We start from the raw sequence: 17,910 nt of genomic DNA, 5'->3' as shown, positions 1-17,910 counted from the left end.
TTCTTTTCTGTCAAGTTATTGTAAATTAATACGTTTTACACATCTGAGCAATCAGGCTGCCATGTTACAAACATTAAGTGTAGTAATTATGATGCCAATAGTGGTAAAATTATTTATAAACCGTAACTTAATTACTATCACTATGTTACATTCGTAGTGTGTATGTGTGTGTTTATCTATTCACATGTAGTTTTCCCTTTCAAGAGAAGAATGTCACACGACGACCAGGAAAGACTCTGGGTGTTCCCATAACCAATAGCTTCGACTTGCTGTCTTCCTCTGACAGTTCGAGAAGTTAGAGGTAATACAGAGGCTTACGGACAATCATTCTTTCCACGCAACAGCCGCGAGTGGAACTGGGAAAGGACGATGAGTTAGAGGTACCAGAAGTACTATCCCAACAGACCGCCAGGTGGCTTGCAGAGAATGATGTAGATATAGGTGTTATCTACACTTATCGTAAGTTTACACTGTTTTCAAATTTGTTAGAGACTAAACCTCAAAAAAGTTAGGAAACCATTGGTTTTTACCACAGATTAATCTGTTGACTTAATAAAAACCTCGTTTTGTTTACCAATTGTTTCAGTCCCTAACATGAATTAGTAATACTTTTAGGTCAATAGATTAAAAGATAATCAGCAGGCATAGTTTAAAGTTATTTGTGTACTGTCCTGAAAAATATTGCGCTAGCCCTGCTGCACCCTGTTGTTAATGCTGTCCTCAAACACAGCATGAGTTAGTTGACGGTCGTAAGCAGCTGGAAATCGCCATGACTGCTGTCAAAGTATTCGCAGCTGTTGCGATCTCGTGTTTTGGAAGAGCGCCCAAGGGCTGTGTACCAGAGCTATAGAAGATACCTCAAGTACTATCGCCTCCTGTGAAGCCTGTCGTCTCTGCAGGTAGTATGGGATCTGCTAACACTAGTACACCTGCTTGCGAGTAGCTTGTCGTTAGTTGCTATAGGCGTCTAGACAGGGCCAGGGAGGGCTCAGTGTGTCCCCGTAACCAACAGGTTCGAGGTGCGATCTTCCACTGTAACTGAAACTAAGCCAGTGCAACTCACTTCGCCTGTTGGGAAACCTGCTTTATCTTGTTTCAGGAGGAGGCAAACGCAGAAGGATAGGGGTCTATTAACCTTCGGTAGTTCAAACATACGATGAATAATGGCACCCCTTAGGAAAATGGTAGCAAGGGACAGGAAAGTACACCAGGTACACTCAGTGTTTACGCCTGGGGGCTTCACTTAACATGTTGAAGAGGCTGTTCCGGCAGCCGTTGAGGGAGAAGGGTGCAACCAACTGCAGATTGTGGCACGCATTGGAAGAAACGATGCCTGTCTCCTTTGCTCCGAAGTCGTACTTGGATCATGTCAGCGACTAGCAGAGGAGTTTGAGAGGACCAGCCTTGCGCACGGAGATTCAACAAAGCTCACAATTTGCAGTAAAGCCCCCAGAACTGTTTGTGCCCTCCTGATGCTGAGTCGAGTGGAAGTATTAAACCAGAGACTTCGAAGGTTCTGTGATAAGCTAGGTTGTGCCATAGGATTGAGAACTGTACTCTTCTTAGATGGGTCAGGTGTACACTGTGTCAGAGGCTGCTACCAAGATAGCTGACAGTGTGTAGGGTGCACACGGGGTCTTTTTTTTTTGAATTTAGGTTAGGCGACTCCATCCAGTACAGATAACGACAGCTGTAGGAGCTCCACAAATATTTGTGCAGAATCCAAAGGAACGACTCTCCCATTCCCTCAACCCCCTCACCTCCCCCGAGACAGGACTATTAAAATCCTAATAGCTAATTGTCGAAGCATTCATTACAAAGTGCCAGAGTTTGAAACGCCCCTGGAAAACAGTGAAGTTCACATAATACTAGGTACAGAAAGCTGTTGAAAACCTGAAGTTGACAGCAGTGAGATTTTTGGGGAAAATTATAAGAGTAACTCGAAAGGACAGACTTGTGGGAATTGAAGGTGTTACATTTGTCGCTGTAGACAAGAAACTCAAACCAACGACACAGAAATTGAAACTGAATGTAAGATAGTTTGGGCAAGACTCAAAATCAGCGGTGGCCGTAGGACTGTAATTGTATCCTTCTGTCGACCACCAGACCATAAAAAAAAAAAATCTCAGTTCTCCAATCATAATATAATCATCGGTGGAGACTTTGATCTTACGACAATCAATTGGGAAAATTACGGTTTTGTTAGTGGTGGCTCGACAAAGTATTCTGCGAAGTACTGCTAAATGCTTTCTCTGACGAATACTTATAACAGATAGTTCCGAACCCCATTCATTATCGAAATATGTTAGATCTAATAGACGTCCACATCGAAACTGGTATCAGTGTCCATGAGACAGTCGTGGCAACAATGATTACCAAAGTGCAAATGGCCACTAAAATAAGTAGAAAAATATATATCTTTAAGGAAATAGATAAAAATGCGTAGGGTCATATCTCAATGAACAACTTGAAACTTTCAGCACGGCACAGGGGCATGTAGACGAACTATGGCTCAAGTTTGAAAGAATTGTTGATCATGAACTGCATCAATATGTATATCGTAGATCAGTTCACAATGGAAAGAAAACTGTATGGTACGGAGTCACTGTAAGGAAACTTTCAAGAAACGGAGACTATTACATATTAGATAGAAAACAAAGAGATATTAAATGAAACTTGCTTGGTTGTCAAGAAATCAATGCTTGAAGCCTTCAATCACTACCGAAGCAGAGTACTGTCAAATGATCTTTCACAAAACCTAAAGAAATTCTGGTAGTATGTGAAGGCTGTTAATGACACCAAAATTAGCGCCCAGTCACTCGTGGATGAGACGGGAACTTAAGGTAATGGTAGCAAAGCAAAAGCAGAAATGCTTGAATCCATTTTCAATTGTTCCTTTACACTAAACAGATGTATGACATAAGTGTTAGCCTCAGTGGCTTTGAGATTAGTCGAGCGGTCTAGGGCGCAGCAGTCATGGACTGTGGGGCTGGTCCCGGCGGAGTTTCGAGTCCTCCCTCGGGTGGGAGTATTTGTCCTTAGGACAATTTAGGTTAAGTAGTGTGTAAGCTTAGGGACTGATGACCTTAGCAGTTAAGTCCCATAAGATTTCACACTGATTTGAACATTTTTTTGGCTTTGAGAAACAGCAGGAATCATTAAAACTGAACAAAGCTCTAGGACCCGATGGAATCTGTCAGATTCTATACTGAACTTATGGTTGATTAGCTCTTCTGATAACTGTAATGTCACAGACCGCTCGAACAAAAAACTGTACCCAGGAATTGGAAAAAAGCACAGGTCACTTTCATTTACAAGAAGGGTAGTAAAGTGATGTACAAAACTCCCGTCCAACAGACTTAGATCTGTTGTAGAATTTTAGAACAGATTCTGAGATCAAACGTAATGAGATATCTCGAACAGAATGACCTCCTCCTTGCAAATCAACATGGAATAAGAAGAAACATAGACAATGTGAAACCCAACTCCCTCTTTTCGTACATGACATAAGGAAAGCTCTGGTTCAAGAGAGTCAAGTAGATGCAGCATTCCTTGATTTCCGAAAAGCATTTCACTTAGTACCACATCTACGCTCATCATCAACAGTACCATCGTGTGTGGTATCAAGCGAAATTAAAGATATGAAGGCTAACCGGCTGATGACCTTCTTCAGTGTGGATGCATACGAATTGCCTGAAATCTTAGGGACTCGGTGGATTGTCTGCCGCGAGTAATGGGTGTAATGGCAGGGGCACCACGAATGTAGTGTGTGGGCTATGAGTTGAGAATGTGGGTCTCACCGGGAGCGTGCTGGCGATATGTCCCTGCAGTCATACTATCCTCTCTGCCCTCGTTGGCTCAGTTGGAGCCGGCACGGTAGCTCAGCGTGTTCGGCCAGAGCTGTTTGGCTTCTGTAATAAATACTGACTGAAAGGATCAACAACGAACTTGAACGGATGTCTTGTGCCCGGTCGGGACACATATTTTCAACTCTCTCCGTTGGTGTATATCATTGCCTGTCAGCAGTTAATGATATTGATTTAATTGCAATTTCATTCTAAAGAGTGCACGGTCACCAGTGGCATCTGTTCTTTCTGACATGTCCGAAAGAACAGATGCCATCTTCATATCGCACAATCTCTACACACTGTCTGAACTGAATCGTATCCAGGCAAGAATCAACGTCCACCGATCCCAACAGTGTGACATCTCTATCTCTCACCCCATGCGATCTGTACCGTGATGGATTCCATTGCTTATGTTCCACCAGATCTCCTCTGGCACTTGACACATGCGCTCCTGTGTCCAAAAATATCCTGAAATTATTTTTACCTACTACCACGTGAGAACAGTGCTGTGAGTGATACGAATGTTCGCAGGGAAGGTTCATACACCCAGCACTGTAGTGTCATTACCATTCTACGCTGAAAGCATGGTCTGTTGCTGAAGAAGCTTATGACTACTCAGCAACTCATACGTGCTCCTGTTCAGTACCGTAACCTAAGCTCCGGTTTCCAGCTGCCCTCGATCACTTATTAGCACACTTGAAAGTGTGCATTAAGTTTGTTCGACTCTTCCTGAATGACCGATGACTCCTGCGATCCTCTTCGAACAAACAATGCCCGGAGAATATGTTGTTTTCTACTGGAGGACTTGGAGAATTTCACAGAGGTTCAAAAATGGTTCAAATGGCTCTGAGCACTATGGGACTTAACTTCTAAGGGCATCAGTCCCCGGGTTCGATTCGAGGCGGGGTCAGGGATTTTCTCTGCCTCGTGATGCCTGGGTGTTGTGTGATGTCCTTAGGTTAGTTAGGTTTAAGTAGTTCTAAGTTCTAGGGGACTGATGACCATAGATGTTAAGTCCCATAGTACTCAGAGCCATTTTTTTTCATCAGTCCCCTAGAACTTAGAACTACTTAAACCTAAATAACCTAAGGACATCACACACATCCATGCCCGAGGCAGTATTCGAACCTGCGACCGTAGCGGTCGCGCGGTTCCAGACGGTAGCGCCTAGAACCGCTCGGCCACCCCGGCCGGCATCCACAGAGGAAAATGCTGAATTTGAGCCAGATTGCAGATTGGCTTTAAGTTTTTGCAAACATACAGGTTGCATATGGGCTTGTTTTTCACTGTAAAAATACTTTGATTCTTAGCGAGGACACTCATTACGTTCATGTGTGGATGGGACTTAACGGCGTGTGCTTGGACACTTGCACGTCAACAGCTTGGCTGACAGTGACTGGAGTCGCGCCTGGGCATTATCTGCCGTCCTCCATTGGTTTGGCACGAAAACTGATGGTTAGAAACACACAGCGACTGAAACAGGGAGTGTGTTCAAACGTGTATTGTGAATCTGTGATTTTAAGCACAGATTCTAAACTTTGGTCCTGCGACGTTGGGATGCCCGCTCGAATTCTAGCGTCTGACATATTTTGCGTAACGGAATCTCGTAACATAGCATCACAGTAAGACTTTCCACAAGCGCACTTGAATTTAGAGTAGTTGCGCAGGACCCTAAGCTCTGCCGTTCGCTATGTGTTGATTGATGGGGATGCTTCCGCATTCAGAAAAATTTGAACCTATCAGCTGTCACGTGAATTTGCGCCTCAAAATACTCTTCCCGTTTCGCTACTAACTGATCATAGCGGAAAAAGCTTTGAACAGCGACGGTACACGTAAACACCTGCAGCTGAGAGAAAATGCACCTTGCGATATGCAGCTGTAATGTTGTGTGCGACGAAGTGTGCCTCCAATTGGGCATGGTACTCAGGCCAGTCGTCCCACTGATCTCCAGTCCTCTAAATTTGGATGCCGACGCGGACGACGTTTGTTGTGACGCTGCTGCCGTACACTGGAGCTGAACAAATAGAGCAACGCCTTGGTGCAACTGTTGCATCTGCTGCCTCTGTAGGTGTAAGATCTACGTTATTGACAGTTCCGGGGTCGGATAAGCCCGAGAACCGCGACGGCAACCACACCTGAGGAGATGCGCAATAACTACAGGCAACGCAGAACCAGGCAGTCAGCGAAAACAACTACTAACCACAAATCCGAAGACGGATAACGCTTAACAAAGTCACGCACACATAATGTCAGTTAAGTCCCCGTAAAGACCAACAAGTGTTCGTTGTTCTACTGTGTAACGTGATCCAACTGAAAACACCGCATGGATGAAAAGCATCTCGTAGCCAGCTTGTGTGTCCTTGGGGGCGCTTGGGGGGGGGGGGGGGGTAAGAGGAACTTTCAAGCAGACAAGACACCAATTATTTAAACATGCGTACCCTATCCCTGGTGACACAGCTCGTTCCACTCTTGACTCCTGTTCGTAAATCTTGGGACAGTCGACGTTCAAGCGAGGCAGTATACTAGGAACACAGAACCTACAGTGGTGCACAAACTCGAGGAAGTTGGCTCAAGGGATAGTAGAAGATCGAGTCTACTCTCAAATGGCGGCGTGGAGGCGCCACTGCACGCGCTTGTTTGAGGTGTTGTCCTCTACTTGGCTTTCCACCGGAATATGGTGCACACCGCTCAGCTGGCCTTTGGTAATCTGTTCAGACACTTGCTAGTGCCAACTTTTGAATTTCGCCCTGCGTTTCCATGCACGGTGTGTGTAACAACGGACGACACCACATTTGGTAAGCTATTTATAAAAATCTGAACTACAGTTCGCCTGTACGCTCCTGGCCTGAAGTAAATGTTTCAAATTTGTCCTTGAGATACAACACAACTGCTTCTCTATCTAATTTACTGACCTTGTACATCTCTGTACTTGTTTTAGTTACTTTTTGTTCTTTGGTAATCACTATAATTACGTCCTACTCATGGTCACTGATTCCAGTTTAGATGTGAAAATCCTCAAGCAGTCAAGTCTATCTGTTGTAACTCCGAACTGTCTGTTCTAAGCACTTGAAGAGAAAATGTTTATTACTGTTTCAAAGGATTCATCACCCCCCCGCAGCTTAAAAATCTGTAATTAACGCATTTGATTATTGAAGAGTTCAAGTCTTCTCGAGCGATGTCATTTAGATTTGGGTACACTTTTAGATTTGGGTACATTGGTGCTAGCGAACTTAGGGTTTCTCTTAAGTGATTCCTATTAATTGATTATATGACTCAGGTCAAATAGGAATGTTAACGTTTTGTGATTAAAAATGGAACTTATTTTAACATTAACCGGCATCAGAGTATACGAATTTAACGAAACACCTGTTCATAAGAGAAATTCATACTATTTTTTGGGGACATCTTGGAGTGAGTCTGGTTGTCAGTAGAGGGATCCAATTATAAGCTTATGCCCAACCCTGATACTGCGTCTTGCCAAAAAATTTCGCTTGCAGCTTTAATTTCTATCTTGGTAGATTTGAGTTTCTTTTCTACTGCGAAAAATACACCAACTCCACTTTCCATTAGCCAATCCTTCAGATATGTACTTAGATTTACCCCAAAAATAGCATTGCTGTCAATTTTGGGTTTGAGCCAGTCTTCTATAACTAGTTTTATGTGACCTACTCGGCGTTTTAAGATCGCTTGGAACTCTGGAAACTTGTTGCAAATACTTTTGCATCTCATCAGTAGAATTTGAATACTTTCATCGATGGGCAGAATTTCTTTTGGTCTTACACTAATACTTCCGGGTCTCTTGTAGCTGTAATTACCTGGACTGGACAAAGAATCACCTAATTTAAAAAAATGCTTTTCTGTACCCTACAACAGTCAGCTATCTGGGTAACAGCCTCCAGTACGTAGCGCACTGAGATTTTCCTAGGTCACTTTTGCTAATGCTGAATTGATTTCCTTAAAACACTTAAAATTACTTCTTCGCACATGCCTATCCATTACAGTGTATGGTTCCTTTAGACCGCCCGGATAGCCACGCGGTCTAACGCGCTGCTTCCCAAGCGGGAAGGCGTGCCAGTCCCCGACACCAATCCGCCCGACGGATTAGTGTTGAGGTCCAGTGTTCCGGCCAGCCTGTGGATGGTTTTTAAGGCGGTTTTCCATCTGACTCCGCGAATGCGGGCTGGTTCCCCTTATACAGCCTCAGTTACACTATGTCGGCGATAGCTGCGGGAACACTGTCTCCACGAACGCGTACACCATAATTACTCTACCATTGGGGTTACACTCGTCTGGTGTGAGACGTTCCCGGGGAGTTCCACAGGGGGCCGAACCGCACAATAACCCTGGGTTCAGTGTGGGGCGGCGGTGAGATGGGTGGATTGCTGCTGCTTGTTGTGGGGTTGTGAACCACTGAGGGCTACGGCGGGACGGTGCCTCTCCGTCGTTTCTAGGCCCCCGGTTTAGCACACAATACAGTGGTTCCTTTCCTAATGGCCTATACATCGACGACAGATCGTGGCGTCTTCGTGATCATGCTCATACGAGGCATAAAGTCTCTGCTGGTCATGTCTATACCGTAGGAGCTACTGGTCACTGGAACAGAGATGGGAATGACAAAAGGCAACATAGTGAAGGATGTTACGGACTCGATAGAGAGCAGCAGTAAATGCGCGCCTTTAATTTCACGATGGAACGTTGTTGAGCAAAGTTGAAAATCTTTACTTGTACAGCCATGGGTGTTCCCACTAATGGCAGAGACAATTTTATGATGAGATACGTACAGTATCTCATAGATAATAAAGATGGCTACGTCTACAGTTCAACAAGATAACTAGTGATACAGCATCAAATTGTAGAATAACGAGGAAAAATCAGCCACGCACTTGTAAAATAAACTAACCCGGCTTTTGCTTTAGCTGATTTGCGGGCATCAAAGAAAATTAAAATTAGAATGGCTGGAAAAGAAACCTGAAATGATTCTTTCGGTAATCCCTTAGCCGCTGCGCTACCTCGCCTGGCAAATCGTACTCCACTTACTTTCTGTTGCAGCTGAGTGATCGGTACCGAGATTACTGCAGGACCTGTGTTCCGGTGGCCACATGAGATCCCCAATTCTCATATGTGTATCACCTCTTTCTACACCCTATCAAAAAGTAAATAAAGTACGAGGGGTATTTAGAAAGTAAGGTCCGATTAGGCGTGAAATGGAGACCACTGTGAAAATCCGATGGAACTTTGCACAGATGTGTTGAGAAGTGTCTTTAGTGTGTCTGTCGATCGCTTCACTTCGCTCTTTTCAGTTCAGAGCGCAAAGTGATCACTTAGTAATGCCTAAAACAACAATATCTCTAGCAAAGTATGTGGATCTGGTGAAAGATTTCGGCTGAAGCTATGCAGCCCACATAACATGAACATCATGCGTTTCTTTCTTCAAGACAATTTTCAGCCGCATTCTGCAGGGGCGTTGAAGACGTTCCTGAAGCGTTTTCGATGGGAAGTGTTTGATCACCCACAATACAACCCTCAATTGGCTCCAGATGGCTCTGAGAACTATGGGACTTAACATCTGTGGTCATCAGTCCCCTAGAACTTAGAACTACTTAAACCTAACTAACCTACGGACATCACACACATCCATGCCCGAAGCAGGATTCGAACCTGCGACCGTAGCGGTCACACGGTTCCAGACCGAAGCACCTAGAACCGCACGGCCACACCAGCCGGCTCAATTGGCTCCCTCCGTTGTTCATCTCTGCTCACATGAACCGCTGGCTACGAAGACAACATTTTGGCACAAACAACGAAAGGCGGACCAGCGTAGAGAATTGGCGGAAAGCACAGGCGGCTGCTTTCTGTGACGATGGATTGGAAAATTTGTACAATGCCACGACAAATGTCTAATTCGGAGCGGCGACTATTTAGAGAGGTAGCTGGAAGGTGTGGCTAACTGTTGCGTGTAAAAGAAAATCGATTTTCACGGAGGTTTTCATCCACAGTTTATTTTTCTCCTAGGACTCTCTAAAATTTCCAGTGTTTTTCGGTATACAGGAGAAAAATAAATTGCAGATAGAAACCATGTCCGAAACAGTTGCGCAACAAGGCAACAGAACATCGCAGACATAGGAGACATGTTTACACAGCAGCTAGCTCCATCTTGTGCACTGGCGGTGTGGCAATCAGTCGCGATCGCTGAATAACAAACACCATTCCCAGACGTGTAGCCTACGGGCTATCATCGTACAAAAATCACATTTGCTGCGAAGGGGTGGTCTCGAGTCAGGCGCCAGCGCCTACAACTTAGACGCCTTGTAGAGTCTTTGGCTGTCATTTCTGGTCAAGGGGTTCCTACCGTCAATTTGTTCCTCAAGACACGCTCTACAAAACCTCGAAGTCCGTCGCAACATTTCTGGGACACCCTTGTAGGGTAATCTATATCCCATGACAGATCATTAATTAATACTCTTTTATTCGCAGATGATCAGCTGGTGGTTGCGACTGATGAAGAAGATATCTCCTATATGATAATGAGATTAATATAAGAATATAATAAATGGGGACTGAAGTTAAACATTATGAAGAAAAAATGCTTCACTACAGGAATGCAATCGGCAGATCTTGAAATAACAGACAATGTTTCCATTGGTATTTGTGAAAGCTATAAAAACCTAGGGACTGTAATTAATAAAGATGAAATACGTAAAATGACTTGGGAAAGCGTTTGAGCTCAGGATCGAGAACAATAGTAAAACTGAACTCCCTTTTGTGGTCCACAAAAATCGGATTAGAAACGGAAATTTGTGCGTATTAACTCATTACTGAGCCAGTTATCATCTATGATTTCTAGTGCTGAACAACTACAGAGAAGAATCACTAGAAGACTGAGGCTGTAGAAATGAATTTTCTGAGACGAGCATCAAGGATTTTCCGTTTGGAACATAGATGAAATAGAACTCAGGCAACTCTCATGGTTTGAACACTTAACGATAATCGGACACGAAGGAATACAAAAAATGTAGCTGAATATAGACCGACAAACAGAAGGCGAAGAGACAGAACACCACTTAATCGATTCCAAAAACAGAAAAGAATTTGTTTAACAGAAAGTCGACTGCTGAAGACACACAAAGTAGGTTATTACGGAGTCTCAAATGCGGTTATATATACATCGAGGTGGTTAGCACACTGACTTGCATTCGGGAGGACGAATGTTCAAACCAGCGTCCAACCATCCATATTTCCATAAGCCACTCCAGGCAAATGCAGGGACAGTTCCATTGGAAGAGCACGACCGATTTACTTCCCCATCCTTGACACAACCCGAGCTTGTAATCAGCCTCTAATGACATCGATGTCGACGGGACGCTAAACCCAATCTTCTTTCCTTTACGTGTGTATCAGATTGTCGTTGAAAACAGTATATACAAAACAGATTCTCGTTGCAAATTAAAGTTCTGTAACGGCCTCGAATTCCTCCTTTCATATTGTTTGACTGATAGATTACTTTCTCCATTTATTTAGCTAGCTACTCGGATACCGTTTCGTCGTTACAACATTTCTAGTAGTAGACTAAACAGCTTGTTTTTTCCCAAAGGGAACTGTAACAGTAACTTACGGCAATATTTACACACGTCAATCATTCTTCTTCTTAAAATACTTAGTAAAAATCTTTTATTAACTAAAACAATACTTACTTCTCTTCAAAAACTCCATTCAGTGAAATGTATTTGATCGAGAGAAATTTCCAATATTTTATTCCCTTAGAAGGTAAATTTGATTCCAACCCTGCCTAACACTCGTTTACAGCAAAGAATAGGCTTTTAATTCCACAAAAATTACTTCCCTCCGAGCGTTTTCTAGAAGCAGACAGAAGAAAATTGAAAAGGAGTAAACATGTGGTTAAAGGGGAGCGGGAGAACGTTGGTAATTTCGAGTCCAATCTCGTGCAGTTTTGTCATTACAACTGATACGTAGAGAGGCGCTTCGTATAGCCGCGTGGGTATTGTACTGCTACGTACTAACAATTAGCTTCTGTTTTGCATTTTCCACTTTGTTAATCGTAATGCTGTCTTGTAGTTGCAATTTCCCGCGCTTATCAGAACGTTTTCCGCTTTAATCGGTGCGCTTTCACGTGTGCCATGTCACAGTTTTTGCTGTAGTGCCTCCGTGAAATATAACGGTGGATCTTCATTTAATCAAAACCTCCACAATAGGGCAAGGAGTTTTTCGGATTAGGTTTCGTGTTTTCCAAATACGGTTTCGAAATGGCTTTCCTCGAGTGGTTTCTCTCGGGACCTTACAAAAACGGCTGTAACATTTGTTCATGCTATGTACCCGTTCCTATGAGGTGCTTATCGTCTCGTGATTCACTCGAATCCTGTTCCATCCGTTTCATTGGCCCCTTCTTCTTAAGAAATCTCCATTGAGCGTCTAATGCGTTGCAAATAATCTCCTGTGCAACATTTTTTTGTTCCTTTCCTCGCTAGAAATCTCCGTGATTCAAATGTAAATGGACTTGAGTTCTGGTGAGAAGTCTCCGTCAACTTTTCTCCGCCCATCTGGACTAAACCCAACCCGTTATAAAAAGGTGTTTTGTCACCTTCTCACTCATATAAAAAAAAGTGTGACTCTCGCCACTTAAGACAGCTTTAAAACAAACAAGGAAGCAGCGGTTTGAAAAATATTTAAACTAGAGGCAGAAACACAAATGACCACAATAGATGCTTTGTAAATAAAAGCGAGTCGCATCTCGTATAAAATTCTCTTTAATTAATTGCAGTTAGCTTAAGACTAAAAACAAATAGTAATTGACTTTGACAGCTGCTGCAGCAGATGACCATTAAAACAAACATCCTATGAGATGCATTTGTTCCAAACGTCGGCAAACCCATTACACAGATTATGATTACCAAGTTTGTTGACAATAGAGATAAAATCTCAATATTTCGTAGAAATTCTTAGAATTAGCAATCTAACACCACACAATCTGTCACATGGCAGCTGACTGTGGCCTGTGTTCGCCTAAGACGGAACCGTCAGATTACCTGCAGATGTGACCACTGGTTTAGCTGACAGTGAGGCCATATTGTTGCAAGTTGTAAGACCTCCTGTGCCCTACGTCTGATTTTCCAAAACACTACGTCAGAAGGACATGCTGGTGGTTTCATTCTTTTATGGGATAGAGTGTGGCCAAGTACAGATTCCTGATACACTGTTACCGATTTTGCACTGTACATTTATTCAAGTTTTATTTTTCAGAAAGAAATGGTATTCAAAACGATTCACATTGCGTACGTACTTCGATGTTAAAGACTTTCAGGAAATACTACGAAAGGTGTAATCATTCTAACACACGGCTTGTAACATCATCTTTTCGTGTGTACTGTCAGACACTTCAGTATTTTATGGCTGCTCCTCTTAAGCTCCGTTTCAGTTTTTTTGATCATGCAATCTTTGCGTTATCGTACTAATTTATATCTACAAAAGTATCTGGCAGACAGGATGAGCAACAATCGGTGATTGTTTGCTGATGATGGTGTGGAGTATAGGAAGGTGTCGTCGTTAGGTGACTGTGGGAGGATGCAAGATGACTTAGGCAAAGATTTCTAGTTGTTGTGATGAATTGCAGCTATCTATTAAAAACAAAAAGAAGAAAATCCCTAAGTTAATGAAGATGGGTAGGTAAAACAAATCCATAGTGTTCGAATACAGCTTTAACAGTATGCTTCTTCATGCAGTCGCGCCGCTTAAATATGTGGACGTAACGTTGCGAGGTGAGGTGAAACAGAACGAGCATGTGAAGGGATGGCGAATGGTCGACTTAGGTGTATTGGGAGAATTTTGGGAAAGCGTTGTTCGTCTGTAAAGGGGATCGCATGTAGGACACCAGTGCATCTCATTCTTGAGTACTGCTCAGTCTTTGGGATCTGTGTCAGGTCGGATTGAAGGAAGACATCGAAGCAACTTGGAAGCGAGTTGCTAGATTTTTTTACCGACAAGTTCGAAGAACACGCAAGTATTACGGAGACGTTTCGGAAACTCAAATGGGGATTTCTGGTGGGAACGCGACGTTATTTTCGAGGATCGCTATTGCTGCGAACATTTGGGGAACCTGCATTTGAGGCTGACTGCAGAACGATTCTACTGCCACTAAGATACATTTCGCCTAAGGAACACGAAGATAAGACACGGAAAATGGTTCAAATGGCTCTGAGCAGTCTGGGACTTAACATCTGAGGTCATCCGTCCCCTAGAACTTAGAACTACTTAAACCTAACTAACCTAAGGACATCACACACATCCATGTCCGAGGCAGGACTGGAACCTGCGACCGTAGCGGTCGCGCGCTTCCAGACTCAAGCGCCTAGAACCGCTCGGCTACAACGTCAGGCAAGATACGGAAAATTATGGCTCATACGGAGGAATATAGACACTAGTTCCAGAATGAGATTTTCACTCTGCAGCTGAGCGTGCACTGACACGAAACTTCCTGGCAGATTGAAACTGTGTGCCGAACCGAGACTCGAACTCGGGACCTTTGCCTTTCGCGAGCAAGTGCTCTACCAACTGAGCTACCCAAGCACGACTCACGTCCCATCCTCACAGCTTTACTTCTGCCAGTACCTCGTCTCCTACCTTTCAAACTTTACAGAAGCTCATCGCAGAAGAAAGGAAGTTTCATAGACACTAGTAGTACCCTCACTCAGTTTTCGAGTAGAACAGCAAAGGAAAGTAGTATTAATGGTACAGGGTGCACTCTGTCACGCACTGTACAGTGGTTTGGGCGTATGTATATAGACGTAGATATAGAGTGATTGTTTGAATTAATTAGTCTAGTGAATATTTTCATTTGATTGTGTAATCAGCGTACTACTGTTTTTCTTTTCAGTTGGTGGAGTCGACGCCGAACTGATTAGCAGTAAGTAAAATACGTCACTTGCATTTATTGTTAAGTATCACTTCATAAATACCGTGATCTACGAGTAATAGTAACCATTCTAACCTAAAGTGTTATGTTACTCCAACTGTGTGTAACATAGCTCAAAACGAATCTACAAATTCATTTTGTAAAATTGAGGTTTCTTTGTGTTTATTTTCTGGGAAGGTCGCTGAGACAGTATATCGGCCAGTTGTGGGCAACGGTCTAGGTTGTTATTTTCATTTCTTTACGTTTCCATGTAGAGTAATTTTGAATCTGCTAGCTGTGATTTTGACAAATCCCGAAAAATTTTAATCCACATGTCTGAATAACATTATTACTACACAAAAAGGAGGAGGCATTTTTTTTTACCAATAGTCGTACAAAAGTTTATGCTCTATGACCGTGACCTGAATCTCCAGGAAAAGCAACTACTTCTTCCGTGGCACTGTCGCTGAGAATACACTGAAATATTTCAACGTAACACATAGTTCGATAGGGAGGAAATGAAAGAGTGCTATAACACCAGTTCTTGTACAATTCAAATATATTCTAAAATCTTTCTTTCTTAGGACCACACTGTTCACACATTGCTTTTACACTGATTTGGCAAAAGACATGAAATAGCGATAGGCACATACTAGTGTACAGATGGCTGTAGTATCGCATACACAAGGTATACAAGGCAGTGCATTGGCGGCGCTGTCATCTGTACTCAGGTGCTTCGTATGGAAAGATTTCCGACATGATTACGGCCGCACGACGGGAATTAACAGACTTTGAACGCGGAATGTTTGTTAGAGCTAGACGTAGGGTACATTACATTTCGGAAATCGTTAGTAAATTAAGTTTTCAGAGTTTCACCTACCGGGAGCAGCGGGAGGTGCGTGGAGCTGCCACTACTAATAGACAAGTAACACTGAATGAAATAATCGCAGAAATCAAAGTGGAACGTACCATGAACGTATCCGCTAGGAGAGTGCGGTGGCCTGATCAGATGAATCCCGATTTCAATTGGTAAGAGCTGATGGTTAGTTTTGAGTGTAGTGCGGATCCCACGAAGCCATGGACCCAATGCAATGTGGAAGCTGGTGGCGGCTCCATAATAGTGTGTGCTGTGTTTACTTCGAATGGACTGGGTTCTGTGATTCAGGTTCCGTGTCCGTTCGGAACTAGACTGTGGGTGAATTGTTTATGCGTCTTCACGTTCATCCCTCTTACGCCGTCTCAACACTATCCACCTATGTGGCATCCGTTTGGCCACGGACTTATATGCTGAAGCTACTGAACTACCACTGTACTACCGCTGTGACTTTCTCCTCAACAGGTAAGCGTGCCGTTTGTTTGCCATGCGTGGCCACCCGTCCTATGCCTCCTCCTTTGATGATTGCTTTGATTGTCAGTATGGGGCGCGTCCCTCTTCTCTGTTACCTCGTGGAGTCCGCTTTCGGCACTTGCTACGGCGGCCTAACTAGACACTATCTGCACCTTTCCCGGTGTGTGTGAACGCTTCACCACCTTGGATTAGTGAAGCGGCCCATGTTAACCTTGACCTTCACTCACTTTCTAAGGACACTACTCCAGCCTCGGTCTATCGCCTTCAGTTTCACGACCTTCGCATGGAACTTCGCGATAGTACTTTTGTATACACTGATGCCTCTCAGACTGCCCGTGAGGTCGGGTGGGCCTTCGTCATTGGCACCCGTGTCTTTCGATATCGGCTTCCGGCACACTGCTCAGTCCTTACAACCGAGCTCTTCGCCCTGTATCAGGCCACGGAGAACATAGGGCAACACAGCCTTTTCAATTGTGTCCTCTGCTCAGACTCAGTCAGCGCCTTTCAAAGTCTATGTGCACTGTACACCTTAGTGCAGCGGGTCGAGGAAAACTGTCACTTGCTCACTCTTGGTGGAGCCAGTGTGATGTTTCCGTGGGTTCCTGGTCATGTCGGTCTGCCAGGAAACGAGGCCGCTGACGCTGCTGTCAAGGCTACAGTCATCTCACCCAGCCCACTACTTCCTACATTCCTTCCAATGATCTCTTTGTTGCCCTATGTCAAGAGGTGGAGTACCTTTGGCATCGCCATTGGTCCTCCCTTCCTGGGAATAAGCTTAGGGCTAGTAAACCTCTCCCAGCGGCTTGGACGTCTTCTCGGCCCTCCCGCCGGGAGGAGGTCATTTTGACTAGGCTGCGTATTGGGCACTGCCTTTTTAGCCATCGTCATTTGCTAAGTGGCGCTACCTCCCCCCCCCCCCCCCCCGCCCCCACGTTGTACATATTGCGCCCACGTTTTAACTGTCCGCCACTTCCTGATGGAATGCCCATTTTTTAACCGTTTACGTCACCGCTTGGGTTTGCCGTCTGAGCTATCGGCCGTTGTAGCAAATGACGCGCGGGCTGTCGATCACGTTTTACTTTTTATCCGCCAAAGCTATATGACGAAGGCCATTTAATTTTTCGTCTTGGACTTACGTTTCTGTATGGTTTACTTTTTATTCCTTTTTCCACGTGCCTGGTTTTAGCTGCCTTCTATTATATCAATTGGGAATGACGTAGAGTCAATTTTTAAGTCCTCTCTGTCTTCGTGCTCTAATTTTTGACTTGGGCTCATATGAACCAAGTTGTTTTTTGCGCCCTAAAGCAAAACAAAACCAAAACAATTGAACCGATCGTTGACTGGAAATGGTTATGTTTGGCTGTTTGGAGACCATTTGCAGCCATTCATGGACTTCATGTTCCCAAAAAGCGATGTGCCATGTCATAGCTGTTCGCAGTTGGTTGAAGAACAATCTGGATAATTCGAGCGAATGATTTGGCCACTCATATCGCCCGACAGATTTGTGGGACATAATCGAGAAGTTAGTCAGTGCACAAAATCCTAAACCGGCAACACTTTAACTATAATGGACGGCTATAAAGGCAGAATGGCTTAATATTTCTGCAGAGGACTTCCAGCGACTTTTTGGGTCAATGGCACGTAGAGTTTTTGCGTTACACCGGAAAAAAAGGTCCGACACGATATTAGGAGGTATCTCTTCATTTTTGTCACCTCAGTGTATATTCTTACATAAATTTCTGCCATTTTCACAATCGAACCAGTCAAGTCTACAGTTCGACTATTCGTGAGTATAATATTACAATCTTTCA

Source organism: Schistocerca cancellata, chromosome 2 (genome assembly GCF_023864275.1).
Source record: "Schistocerca cancellata isolate TAMUIC-IGC-003103 chromosome 2, iqSchCanc2.1, whole genome shotgun sequence".
Lineage (NCBI taxonomy): Eukaryota > Metazoa > Arthropoda > Insecta > Orthoptera > Acrididae > Schistocerca > Schistocerca cancellata.
This window is presented reverse-complemented; position numbering follows the sequence as displayed.